This window comes from Symphalangus syndactylus, chromosome 24, assembly GCF_028878055.3.
Source record: "Symphalangus syndactylus isolate Jambi chromosome 24, NHGRI_mSymSyn1-v2.1_pri, whole genome shotgun sequence".
Classification (NCBI taxonomy): Eukaryota; Metazoa; Chordata; class Mammalia; order Primates; family Hylobatidae; genus Symphalangus; species Symphalangus syndactylus.
The window spans coordinates 49,501,586-49,514,622 of NC_072446.2; positions in this window are offsets into that span (position 1 = coordinate 49,501,586).

A 13,037-nucleotide genomic window follows, 5' to 3' on the forward strand; every position below is an offset into this window, starting at 1 on the left:
GTTTCTCCAGAAAGAGTGTTTCAGAACTGCTCAATCAAAACAAAGCTTAAACTCCGTTAGTTGAATGCACAGAACAGAAAGTAATTTCAGAGAATGTTTCTGTGTATGTTGTATTTGAAGATATTCCTTTCTCCACTATAGGCCCCTTAGCGCTCTGAATGTCCACTTTCAGTTTCCACAAAAAGAGTGTTTCAGAACTGCTCAATCAAAAGTAAGCTTCAACTCTGTTAGTTGAATGCACAGAACAGAAAGAAGTTTCACAGAATTCTTCTGGGTAGTTTTCATTTGAAGATATACCTTTTTCCACTATAGGCCCTTTAGCGCTCCGAATGTCCACTTGCAGTTTCAACAGAAAGAGTCTTTCAGAACTGCTCAATCAAAAGTAATCTTCAGCTCTCTTAGTTGAATGCACAGAACAGAAAGAAGTTTCACAGAATGCTTCTGTGTGGTTTTTATTTGAAGATATTCCTTTTTCCATTATAGGCCCCTAAGCGTTCTGAATATCCACTTGCAGTTTCTACAGAAAGAGAGTTTCAGAACTGCTCAATCAAAAGTAACGTTCAAGTCTGTTAGTTGAATGCAGAGAACATAAAGAAGTTTCACAGAATGCTTCTGTGTAGTTTTTATTTGCAGATATTCCTTTTTCCACTATTGGCCCCTTCGTGCTCAGAATATCCCCTTGCAGTTTCTACAGGAAGAGTGTTTCAGACCTGCTCTATCAAAATTAAGGTTCAACTCTGTTGGTGGAACGCACAGAACAGAATGAAGTTTCACAGAAAGCTTCTGTGTAGTTTTCATTTGAAGATATTCCTTTTTCCAATACATGCTCCACAGCACTGTGAATGTCCACTTGCAGTTTATACAGAAAGAGTGTTTCAGAACTGCTCAATCAAAAGTAAGCTTCCTCTCTGTTAGTTGAATGCACAGAACAGAAAGAAGTTTCACAGAATGCTTCTGGGTAGTTTTTATTTGAAGATTCTCCTTTTTCCACTATGGGCCCCATAGAGCTGCCAATGTCCACATGCACTCTCTACAGAAAGAGTGTTTCAGAACTGTGCAATCAAAAGTAAGCTTCAACTCTGTTAGTTGAATGCACAGAACAGAAAGAAGTTTCGCAGAATGCTTCTGTGTAGTTGTTAATTGAAGATATTCCTTTTTCCACTATAGGCCCCTTAGAGCACGGAATATCCTCTTGCATTTTCTACAGAAAGGATGATTCAGAACTGCTCAATCAAAAGTAAGGTTCAACTCTGTTAGTTGAATTCACAGAACAGAAAGAAGTTTCACAGAATTCTTCTGTGTAGTTTTTAATTGGTTATAGGCCTTTTTCCTCTATAGGCCCGGGAATGCTCCGAATGTCCTCTTGCAGTTTCTCCAGAAAGAGTGTTTCAGAACTCCTTAATCAAAAGAAAGCTTAAACTCTGTTAGTTGAATGCACAGAACAGAAAGTAATTTCAGAGAATGTTTCTGTGTATCCTTTATTTGGAGATATTCCTTTCTCCACTATAGGCCCCGTAGCGCTCTGAAAGTCCACTTGCAGTTTCCACAGAAAGAGTGTTTCAGAACTACTCAATCAAAAGTATGCTTCAACTCTGTTAGTTGAATGCACAGAACAGAAAGAAGTTTCACAGAATTCTTCTGGGTAGTTTTCATTTGAAGATATAACTTTTTCCACTATAGGCCCTTTAGCGCTCCGAATGTCCACTTGCAGTTTCAACAGAAAGAGTCTTTCAGAACTGCTCAATCAAAAGTAATCTTCAACTCTCTTAGTTGAATGCACAGAAGAGAAAGAAGTTTCACAGAATGCTTCTGTGTAGTTTTTATTTGAAGATATTCCTTTTTCCATTATAGACCCCTAAGCGTTCTGAATATCCACTTGCAGTTTCTACAGAGAGAGAGTTTCAGAACTGCTCAATCAAAAGTCACGTTCAACTCTGTTAGTTGAATGCAGAGAACATAAAGAAGTTTCACCGAATGCTTCTGTGTAGTTTTTATTTGCAGATATTCCTTTTTCCACTATTGGCCCCTTCGTGCTCAGAATATCCCTTTGCAGTTTCTACAGGAAGAGTGTTTCAGAACTGCTCTATCAAAATTAAGGTTCAACTCTGTTGGTGGAATGCACAGAACAGAAAGAAGTTTCACAGAAAGCTTCTGTGTAGTTTTCATTTGAAGATATTCCTTTTTACAATACATGCTCCATAGCACTGTGAATGTCCACTTTCAGTTTATACAGAAAGAGTGCTTCAGAACTGCTCAATCAAAAGTAAGCTTCCCCTCTGTTAGTTGAATGTACAGAACAGAAAGAAGTTTCGCAGAATGCTTCTGGGGAGTTTTTATTTGAAGATTCTCCTTTTTCCACTATGGGCCCCCTCGAGCTGCCAATGTCCACATGCACTCTCTACAGAAAGAGTGTTTCAGAACTGCGCAATCAAAAGTAAGCTTCAACTCTGTTAGTTGAATGCACAGAACAGAAAGAAGTTTCGCAGAATGCTTCTGTGTAGTTGTTAATTGAAGATATTCCTTTTTCAACTATAGGCCCCTTAGAGCACGGAATATCCTCTTGCATTTTCTACAGAAAGAATGATTCAGAACTGCTCAATCAAAAGTAAGGTTCAACTCTGTTAGTTGAATTCACAGAACAGAAAGAAGTTTCACAGAATTCTTCTGTGTAGTTTTTAATTGGTTATAGGCCTTTTTCCTCTATAGGCCCGGGAATGCTCCGAATGTCCTCTTGCAGTTTCTCCAGAAAGAGTGTTTCAGAACTGCTCAATCAAAAGAAAGCTTAAACTCTGTTAGTTGAATGCACAGAACAGAAAGTAATTTCAGAGAATGTTTCTGTGTATGTTTTATTTGGAGATATTCCTTTCTCCACTATAGGCCCCGTAGCGCTCTGAAAGTCCACTTGCAGTTTCCACAGAAAGAGTGTTTCAGAACCGCTCTATCAAAAGTAAAGTTCAAACCTGTTAGTTGAATGCATAGAAGAGAAAGAAGTTTCACAGAATGCTTCTGTGTAGTTTTTATTTGAAGATATTCCTTTATCCACTATAGGCCACTTAGCGCTCTGAATGTCCACTTTCAGTTTCCACAAAAAGAGTGTTTCAGAACTGCTCAATCAAAAGAAAGCATAAACTCTGTTAGTTGAATGCACAGAACAGAAAGAAGTTTCACAGAATGATTCTGTGTAGTTTTTATTAGAAGATATTACTTTTTCCACTATAGGCCTCTTACGGTTCCCAATGTCCATTTGCAGTTTCTAAAGAAAGATTGTTTCAGAACTGCTCAATCAAAAGTAAATTTCAAATCTGTTAGTTGAATGCACAGAACAGAAAGAAGTTTCACACAATGCTTCTCTGTAATTTTTATTTGAACATATGCCTTTTTCCCCTATAGGACCCTTAGAGCACAAAGTGTCCTCTTGCCGTTTCTTCAGAAGGAGTGTTTCAGAACTGCTCAATCAAAAGAAAGCTTAAACTCTGTTAGTTGAATGCACAGAAGAGAGAGTACTTTCAGAGTATTGTTCTGTGTATGTGTTATTTGGAGATATTCCTTTCTCCACTATAGGCCCCGTAGCGCTCTGAATGTCCACTTGCAGTTTCCACAGAAAGAGTGTTTCAGAACTGCTCTATCAAAAGTAAAGTTCAAATCTGTTAGTTGAATGCACAGAACAGAAAGAAGTTTCACAGAATGCTTCTGTGTAGTTTTTATTGGAAGATATTCCTTTCTCCACTATAGGCCCCTTAGCGCTCTGAATGTCCACTTTCAGGTTCCACAAAAAGAGTGTTTCAGAACTGCTCAATCAAAAGTGAGCTTCAAATCTGTTAGTTGAATGCACAGAACAGAAAGAAGTTTCACAGAATTCTTCTGGGTAGTTTTCATTTGAAGATATAACTTTTTCCAATATAGGCCCTTTAGCGCTCCAAATGTCCACTTGCAGTTTCAACAGAAAGAGTCTTTCAGAACTGCTCAATCAAAAGTAATCTTCAACTCTCTTAGTTGAATGCACAGAAGAGAAAGAAGTTTCACAGAATGCTTCTGTGTAGTTTTTATTTGAAGATATTCCTTTTTCCAATACATGCTCCATAGCACTGTGAATGTCCACTTTCAGTTTATACAGAAAGAGTGTTTCAGAACTGCTCAATCAAAAGGAAGCTTCCCCTCTGTTAGTTGAATGCACAGAACAGAAAGAAGTTTCGCAGAATGCTTCTGGGGAGTTTTTATTTGAAGATTCTCCTTTTTCCACTATGGGCCCCATCGAGCTGCCATTATCCACATGCACTCTCTACAGAAAGAGTGTTTCAGAACTGCGCAATCAAAAGTAAGCTTCAACTCTCTTAGTTGAATGCACAGAAGAGAAAGGAATTTCACAGAATGCTTCTGTGTAGTTTTTATTTGAAGATATTCCTTTTTCCATTATAGGCCCCTAAGCATTCTGAATATCCACTTGCAGTTTCTACAGAAAGAGAGTTTCAGAACTGCTCAATCAAAAGTAACGTTCAACTCTGTTAGTTGAATGCAGAGAATATAAAGAAGTTTAACAGAATGCTTCTGTGTAGTTTTTATTTGCAGATATTCCTTTTTCCACTATTGGCCCCTTCGTGCTCAGAATATCCCCATGCAGTTTCTACAGGAAGAGTGTTTCAGACCTGCTCTATCAAAATTAAGGTTCAACTCTGTTGGTGGAACGCACAGAACAGAAAGAAGTTTCACAGAAAGCTTCTGTGTAGTTTTCATTTGAAGATATTCCTTTTTCCAATACATGCTCCATAGCACTGTGAATGTCCACTTGCAGTTTATACAGAAAGAGTGTTTCAGAACTGCTCAATCAAAAGTACGCTTCCTCTCTGTTAGTTGAATGCACAGAACAGAAAGAAGTTTCGCAGAATGCTTCTGGGTAGTTTTTATTTGAAGATTCTCCTGTTTCCACTATGGGCCCCGTAGAGCTGCCAATGTCCACATACACTCTCTACAGAAAGAGTGTTTCAGAACTGCGCAATCAAAAGTAAGCTTCAACTCTGTTAGATGAATGCACAGAACAGAAAGAAGTTTCGCAGAATGCTTCTGTGTAGTTGTTAATTGAAGATATTCCTTTTTCCACTGTAGGCCCCTTAGAGCACGGAGTATCCTCTTGCATTTTCTACAGAAAGAATGATTCAGAACTGCTCAATCAAAAGTAAGGTTCAATTCTGTTAGTTGAATTCACAGAACAGAAAGAAGTTTCACAGAATTCTTCTGTGTAGTTTTTAATTGGTTATAGGCCTTTTTCCTCTATAGGCCCGGGAATGCTCCGAATGTCCTCTTGCAGTTTCTCCAGAAAGAGTGTTTCAGAACTGCTCAATCAAAAGGAAGCTTGAACTCCGTTAGTTGAATGCACAGAACAGAAAGTAATTTCAGAGAATGTTTCTGTGTATGTTTTATTTGGAGATATTCCTTTCTCCACTATAGGCCCCGTAGCGCTCTGAAAGTCCACTTGCAGTTTCCACAGAAAGAGTGTTTCAGAACCGCTCTATCAAAAGTAAAGTTCAAATCTGTTAGTTGAATGCATAGAACAGAAAGAAGTTTCACAGAATGCTTCTGTGTAGTTTTTATTTGAAGATATTCCTTTCTCCACTATAGGCCCCTTAGCGCTCTGAATGTCCACTTTCAGTTTCCACAAAAAGAGTGTTTCAGAACTGCTCAATCAAAAGTAAGCTTCAACTCTGTTAGTTGAATGCACAGAACAGAAAGAAGTTTCACAGAATTCTTCTGGGTAGTTTTCATTTGAAGATATAACTTTTTCCACTATAGGCCCTTTAGCGCTCCGAATGTCCACTTGCAGTTTCAACAGAAAGAGTCTTTCAGAACTGCTCAATCAAAAGTAATCTTCAACTCTCTTAGTTGAATGCACAGAAGAGAAAGAAGTTTCACAGAATGCTTCTGTGTAGTTTTTATTTGAAGATATTCCTTTTTCCATTATAGGCCCCTAAGCCTTCTGAGTATCCACTTGCAGTTTCTACAGAAAGAGAGTTTCAGAACTGCTCAATCAAAAGTAACGTTCAACTCTGTTAGTTGAATGCAGAGAACATAAAGAAGTTTCACAGAATGCTTCTGTGTAGTTTTTATTTGCAGATATTCCTTTTTCCACTATTGGCCCCTTTGTGCTCAGAATATCCCCTTGCAGTTTCTACAGGAAGAGTGTTTCAGACCTGCTCTATCAAAATTAAGGTTCAACTCTGTTGGTGGAATGCACAGAACAGAAAGAAGTTTCACAGAAAGCTTCTGTGTAGTTTTCATTTGAAGATATTCCTTTTTCCAATACATGCTCCATAGCACTGTGAATGTCCACTTGCAGTTTATACAGAAAGAGTGTTTCAGAACTGCTCAATCAAAAGTAAGCTTCCTCTCTGTTAGTTGAATGCACAGAACAGAAAGAAGTTTCGCAGAATGCTTCTGGGGAGTTTTTATTTGAAGATTCTCCTTTTTCCACTATGGGCCCCATAGAGCTGCCAATGTCCACATACACTCTCTACAGAAAGAGTGTTTCAGAACTGCGCAATCAAAAGTAAGCTTCAACTCTGTTAGTTGAATGCACAGAACAGAAAGAAGTTTCGCAGAATGCTTCTGTGTAGTTGTTAATTGAAGATATTCCTTTTTCCACTATAGGCCCCTTAGAGCACGGAATATCCTCTTGCATTTTCTACAGAAAGAATGATTCAGAACTGCTCAATCAAAAGTAAGGTTCAACTCTGTTAGTTGAATTCACAGAACAGAAAGAAGTTTCACAGAATTCTTCTGTGTAGTTTTTAATTGGTTATAGGCCTTTTTCCTCTATAGGCCCGGGAATGCTCCGAATGTCCTCTTGCAGTTTCTCCAGAAAGAGTGTTTCAGAACTGCTCAATCAAAAGGAAGCTTGAACTCCGTTAGTTGAATGCACAGAACAGAAAGTAATTTCAGAGAATGTTTCTGTGTATGTTTTATTTGGAGATATTCCTTTCTCCACTATAGGCCCCGTAGCGCTCTGAAAGTCCACTTGCAGTTTCCACAGAAAGAGTGTTTCAGAACCGCTCTATCAAAAGTAAAGTTCAAATCTGTTAGTTGAATCCATAGAACAGAAAGAAGTTTCACAGAATGATTCTGTGTAGTTTTTATTTGAAGATATTCCTTTCTCCACTATAGGCCCCTTTGCGCTCTGAATGTCCACTTTCAGTTTCCACAAAAAGAGTGTTTCAGAACTGCTCAATCAAAAGTAAGCTTCAACTCTGTTAGTTGAATGCACAGAACAGAAAGAAGTTTCACAGAATTCTTCTGGGTAGTTTTCATTTGAAGATATAACTTTTTCCAATATAGGCACTTTAGCGCTCCGAATGTCCACTTGCTGTTTCAACAGAAAGAGTCTTTCAGAACTGCTCAATCAAAAGTAATCTTCAACTCTCTTAGTTGAATGCACAGAAGAGAAAGAAGTTTCACAGAATGCTTCTGTGTAGTTTTTATTTGAAGATATTACTTTTTCCATTATAGGCCCCTAAGCGTTCTGAATATCCACTTGCAGTTTCTACAGAAAGAGAGTTTCAGAACTGCTCAATCAAAAGTAACGTTCAACTCTGTTAGTTGAATGCAGAGAACATAAAGAAGTTTCACAGAATGCTTCTGTGTAGTTTTTATTTGCAGATATTCCTTTTTCCACTATTGGCCCCTTCGTGCTCAGAATATCCCCTTGCAGTTTCTACAGGAAGAGTGTTTCAGACCTGCTCTATCAAAATTAAGGTTCAACTCTGTTGGTGGAACGCACAGAACAGAAAGAAGTTTCACAGAAAGCTTCTGTGTAGTTTTCATTTGAAGATATTCCTTTTTCCAATACATGCTCAATAGCACTGTGAATATTCACTGGCAGTTTATACAGAAACAGTGTTTCAGAACTGCTCAATCAAAAGTAAGCTTCCTCTCTGTTAGTTGAATGCACAGAACAGAAAGAAGTTTCGCAGAATGCTTCTGGGTAGTTTTTATTTGAAGATTCTCCTTTTTCCACTATGGGCCCCATCGAGCAGCCAATGTCCACATACACTCTCTACAGAAAGAGTGTTTCAGAACTGCGCAATCAAAAGTAAGCTTCAACTCTGTTAGTTGAATGCAAAGAACAGAAAGGAGTTTCGCAGAATGCTTCTGTGTAGTTGTTAATTGGAGATATTCCTTTTTCCACTATAGGCCCCTTAGAGCACGGAATATCCTCTTGCATTTTCTACAGAAAGAATGATTCAGAACTGCTCAATCAAAAGTAAGGTTCAACTCTGTTAGTTGAATTCACAGAACAGAACGAAGTTTCACAAAATTCTTCTGTGTAGTTTTTAATTGGTTATAGGCCTTTTTCCTCTATAGGCCCGGGAATGCTCCGAATGTCCTCTTGCAGTTTCTCCAGAAAGAGTGTTTCAGAACTGCTCAATCAAAAGAAAGCTTAAACTCTGTTAGTTGAATGCACAGAACAGAACGTAATTTCAGAGAATGTTTCTGTGTATGTTTTATTTGGAGATATTCCTTTCTCCACTATAGGCCCCGTAGCGCTCTGAAAGTCCACTTGCAGTTTCCACAGAAAGAGTGTTTCAGAACTGCTCTATCAAAAGTAAAGTTCAAATCTGTTAGTTGAATGCATAGAACAGAAAGAAGTTTCACAGAATGCTTCTGTGTAGTTTTTATTTGAAGATATTCCTTTCTCCACTATAGGCCCCTTAGCGCTCTGAATGTCCACTTTCAGTTTCCACAAAAAGAGTGTTTCAGAACTGCTCAATCAAAAGTAAGCTTCAACTCTGTTAGTTGAATGCACAGAACAGAAAGAAGTTTCACAGAATTCTTCTGGGTAGTTTTCATTTGAAGATATAACTTTTTCCACTATAGGCCCTTTAGCGCTCCGAATGTCCACTTGCAGTTTCAACAGAAAGAGTCTTTCAGAACTGCTCAATCAAAAGTAATCTTCAACTCTCTTAGTTGAATGCACAGAAGAGAAAGTAGTTTCACAGAATGCTTCTGTGTAGTTTTTATTTGAAGATATTCCTTTTTCCATTATAGGCCCCTAAGCGTTCTGAATATCCACTTGCAGTTTCTACAGAGAGAGAGTTTCAGAACTGCTCAATCAAAAGTCACGTTCAACTCTGTTAGTTGAATGCAGAGAACATAAAGAAGTTTCACCGAATGCTTCTGTGTAGTTTTTATTTGCAGATATTCCTTTTTCCACTATTGGCCCCTTCGTGCTCAGAATATCCCTTTGCAGTTTCTACAGGAAGAGTGTTTCAGAACTGCTCTATCAAAATTAAGGTTCAACTCTGTTGGTGGAATGCACAGAACAGAAAGAAGTTTCACAGAAAGCTTCTGTGTAGTTTTCATTTGAAGATATTCCTTTTTACAATACATGCTCCATAGCACTGTGAATGTCCACTTTCAGTTTATACAGAAAGAGTGCTTCAGAACTGCTCAATCAAAAGTAAGCTTCCCCTCTGTTAGTTGAATGTACAGAACAGAAAGAAGTTTCGCAGAATGCTTCTGGGGAGTTTTTATTTGAAGATTCTCCTTTTTCCACTATGGGCCCCCTCGAGCTGCCAATGTCCACATGCACTCTCTACAGAAAGAGTGTTTCAGAACTGCGCAATCAAAAGTAAGCTTCAACTCTGTTAGTTGAATGCACAGAACAGAAAGAAGTTTCGCAGAATGCTTCTGTGTAGTTGTTAATTGAAGATATTCCTTTTTCAACTATAGGCCCCTTAGAGCACGGAATATCCTCTTGCATTTTCTACAGAAAGAATGATTCAGAACTGCTCAATCAAAAGTAAGGTTCAACTCTGTTAGTTGAATTCACAGAACAGAAAGAAGTCTCACAGAATTCTTCTGTGTAGTTTTTAATTGGTTACAGGCCTTTTTCCTCTATAGGCCCGGGAATGCTCCGAATGTCCTCTTGCAGTTTCTCCAGAAAGAGTGTTTCAGAACTGCTCAATCAAAAGAAAGCTTAAACTCTGTTAGTTGAATGCACAGAACAGAAAGTAATTTCAGAGAATGTTTCTGTGTATGTTTTATTTGGAGATATTCCTTTCTCCACTATAGGCCCCGTAGCGCTCTGAAAGTCCACTTGCAGTTTCCACAGAGTGTTTCAGAACTGCTCTATCAAAAGTAAAGTTCAAATCTGTTAGTTGAATGCATAGAAGAGAAAGAAGTTTCACAGAATGCTTCTGTGTAGTTTTTATTTGAAGATATTCCTTTCTCCACTATAGTCCCCTTAGCGCTCTGAATGTCCACTTTCAGTTTCCACAAAAAGAGTGTTTCAGAACTGCTCAATCAAAAGAAAGCATAAACTCTGTTAGTTGAATGCACAGAACAGAAAGAAGTTTCACAGAATGATTCTGTGTAGTTTTTATTAGAAGATATTACTTTTTCCACTATAGGCCTCTTACGGTTCCCAATGTCCATTTGCAGTTTCTAAAGAAAGATTGTTTCAGAACTGCTCAATCAAAAGTAAATTTCAAATCTGTTAGTTGAATGCACAGAACAGAAAGAAGTTTCACACAATGCTTCTCTGTAATTTTTATTTGAACATATGCCTTTTTCCCCTATAGGACCCTTAGAGCACAAAGTGTCCTCTTGCCGTTTCTTCAGAAGGAGTGTTTCAGAACTGCTCAATCAAAAGAAAGCTTAAACTCTGTTAGTTGAATGCACAGAAGAGAGAGTACTTTCAGAGAATTGTTCTGTGTATGTGTTATTTGGAGATATTCCTTTCTCCACTATAGGCCCCGTAGCGCTCTGAATGTCCACTTGCAGTTTCCACAGAAAGAGTGTTTCAGAACTGCTCTATCAAAAGTAAAGTTCAAATCTGTTAGTTGAATGCACAGAACAGAAAGAAGTTTCACAGAATGCTTCTGTGTAGTTTTTATTGGAAGATATTCCTTTCTCCACTATAGGCCCCTTAACGCTCTGAATGTCCACTTTCAGGTTCCACAAAAAGAGTGTTTCAGAACTGCTCAATCAAAAGTGAGCTTCAACTCTGTTAGTTGAATGCACAGAACAGAAAGAAGTTTCACAGAATTCTTCTGGGTAGTTTTCATTTGAAGATATAACTTTTTCCACTATAGGCCCTTTAGCGCTCCGAATGTCCACTTGCAGTTTCAACAGAAAGAGTCTTTCAGAACTGCTCAATCAAAAGTAATCTTCAACTCTCTTAGTTGAATGCACAGAAGAGAAAGAAGTTTCACAGAATGCTTCTGTGTAGTTTTTATTTGAAGATATTCCTTTTTCCATTATAGGCCCCTAAGCGTTCTGAATATCCACTTGCAGTTTCTACAGAAAGAGAGTTTCAGAACTGCTCAATCAAAAGTAACGTTCAACTCTGTTAGTTGAATGCAGAGAACATAAAGAAGTTTCACAGAATGATTCTGTGTAGTTTTTATTTGCAGATATTCCTTTTTCCACTATTGGCCCCTTCGTGCTCAGAATATCCCCTTGCAGTTTCTACAGGAAGAGTGTTTCAGACCTGCTCTATCAAAATTAAGGTTCAACTCTGTTGGTGGAACGCACACAACAGAATGAAGTTTCACAGAAAGCTTCTGTGTAGTTTTCATTTGAAGATATTCCTTTTTCCAATACATGCTCCACAGCACTGTGAATGTCCACTTGCAGTTTATACAGAAAGAGTGTTTCAGAACTGCTCAATCAAAAGTAAGCTTCCTCTCTGTTAGTTGAATGCACAGAACAGAAAGAAGTTTCACAGAATGCTTCTGGGTAGTTTTTATTTGAAGATTCTCCTTTTTAAACTATGGGCCCCATAGAGCTGCCAATGTCCACATGCACTCTCTACAGAAAGAGTGTTTCAGAACTGCGCAATCAAAAGTAAGCTTCAACTCTGTTAGTTGAATGCACAGAACAGAAAGAAGTTTCGCAGAATGCTTCTGTGTAGTTGTTAATTGAAGATATTCCTTTTTCCACTATAGGCCCCTTAGAGCACGGAATATCCTCTTGCATTTTCTACAGAAAGGATGATTCAGAACTGCTCAATCAAAAGTAAGGTTCAACTCTGTTAGTTGAATTCACAGAACAGAAAGAAGTTTCACAGAATTCTTCTGTGTAGTTTTTAATTGGTTATAGGCCTTTTTCCTCTATAGGCCCGGGAATGCTCCGAATGTCCTCTTGCAGTTTCTCCAGAAAGAGTGTTTCAGAACTGCTCAATCAAAAGAAAGCTTAAACTCTGTTAGTTGAATGCACAGAACAGAAAGTAATTTCAGAGAATGTTTCTGTGTATGTTTTATTTGGAGATATTCCTTTCTCCACTATAGGCCCCGTAGCGCTCTGAAAGTCCACTTGCAGTTTCCACAGAGTGTTTCAGAACTGCTCTATCAAAAGTAAAGTTCAAATCTTTTAGTTGAATGCATAGAAGAGAAAGAAGTTTCACAGAATGCTTCTGTGTAGTTTTTATTTGAAGATATTCCTTTATCCACTATAGGCCCCTTAGCGCTCTGAATGTCCACTTTCAGTTTCCACAAAAAGAGTGTTTCAGAACTGCTCAATCAAAAGAAAGCATAAACTCTGTTAGTTGAATGCACAGAACAGAAAGAAGCTTCACAGAATGATTCTGTGTAGTTTTTATTAGAAGATATTACTTTTTCCACTATAGGCCTCTTACGGTTCCCAATGTCCATTTGCAGTTTCTAAAGAAAGATTGTTTCAGAACTGCTCAATCAAAAGTAAATTTCAAATCTGTTAGTTGAATGCACAGAACAGAAAGAAGTTTCACACAATACTTCTCTGTAATTTTTATTTGAACATATGCCTTTTTCCCCTATAGGACCCTTAGAGCACAAAGGGTCCTCTTGCCGTTTCTTCAGAAGGAGTGTTTCAGAACTGCTCAATCAAAAGAAAGCTTAAACTCTGTTAGTTGAATGCACAGAAGAGAGAGTACTTTCAGAGAATTGTTCTGTGTATGTGTTATTTGGAGATATTCCTTTCTCCACTATAGGCCCCGTAGCGCTCTGAATGTCCACTTGCAGTTTCCACAGAAAGAGTGTTTCAGAACTGCTCTATCAAAAGTAAAGTTC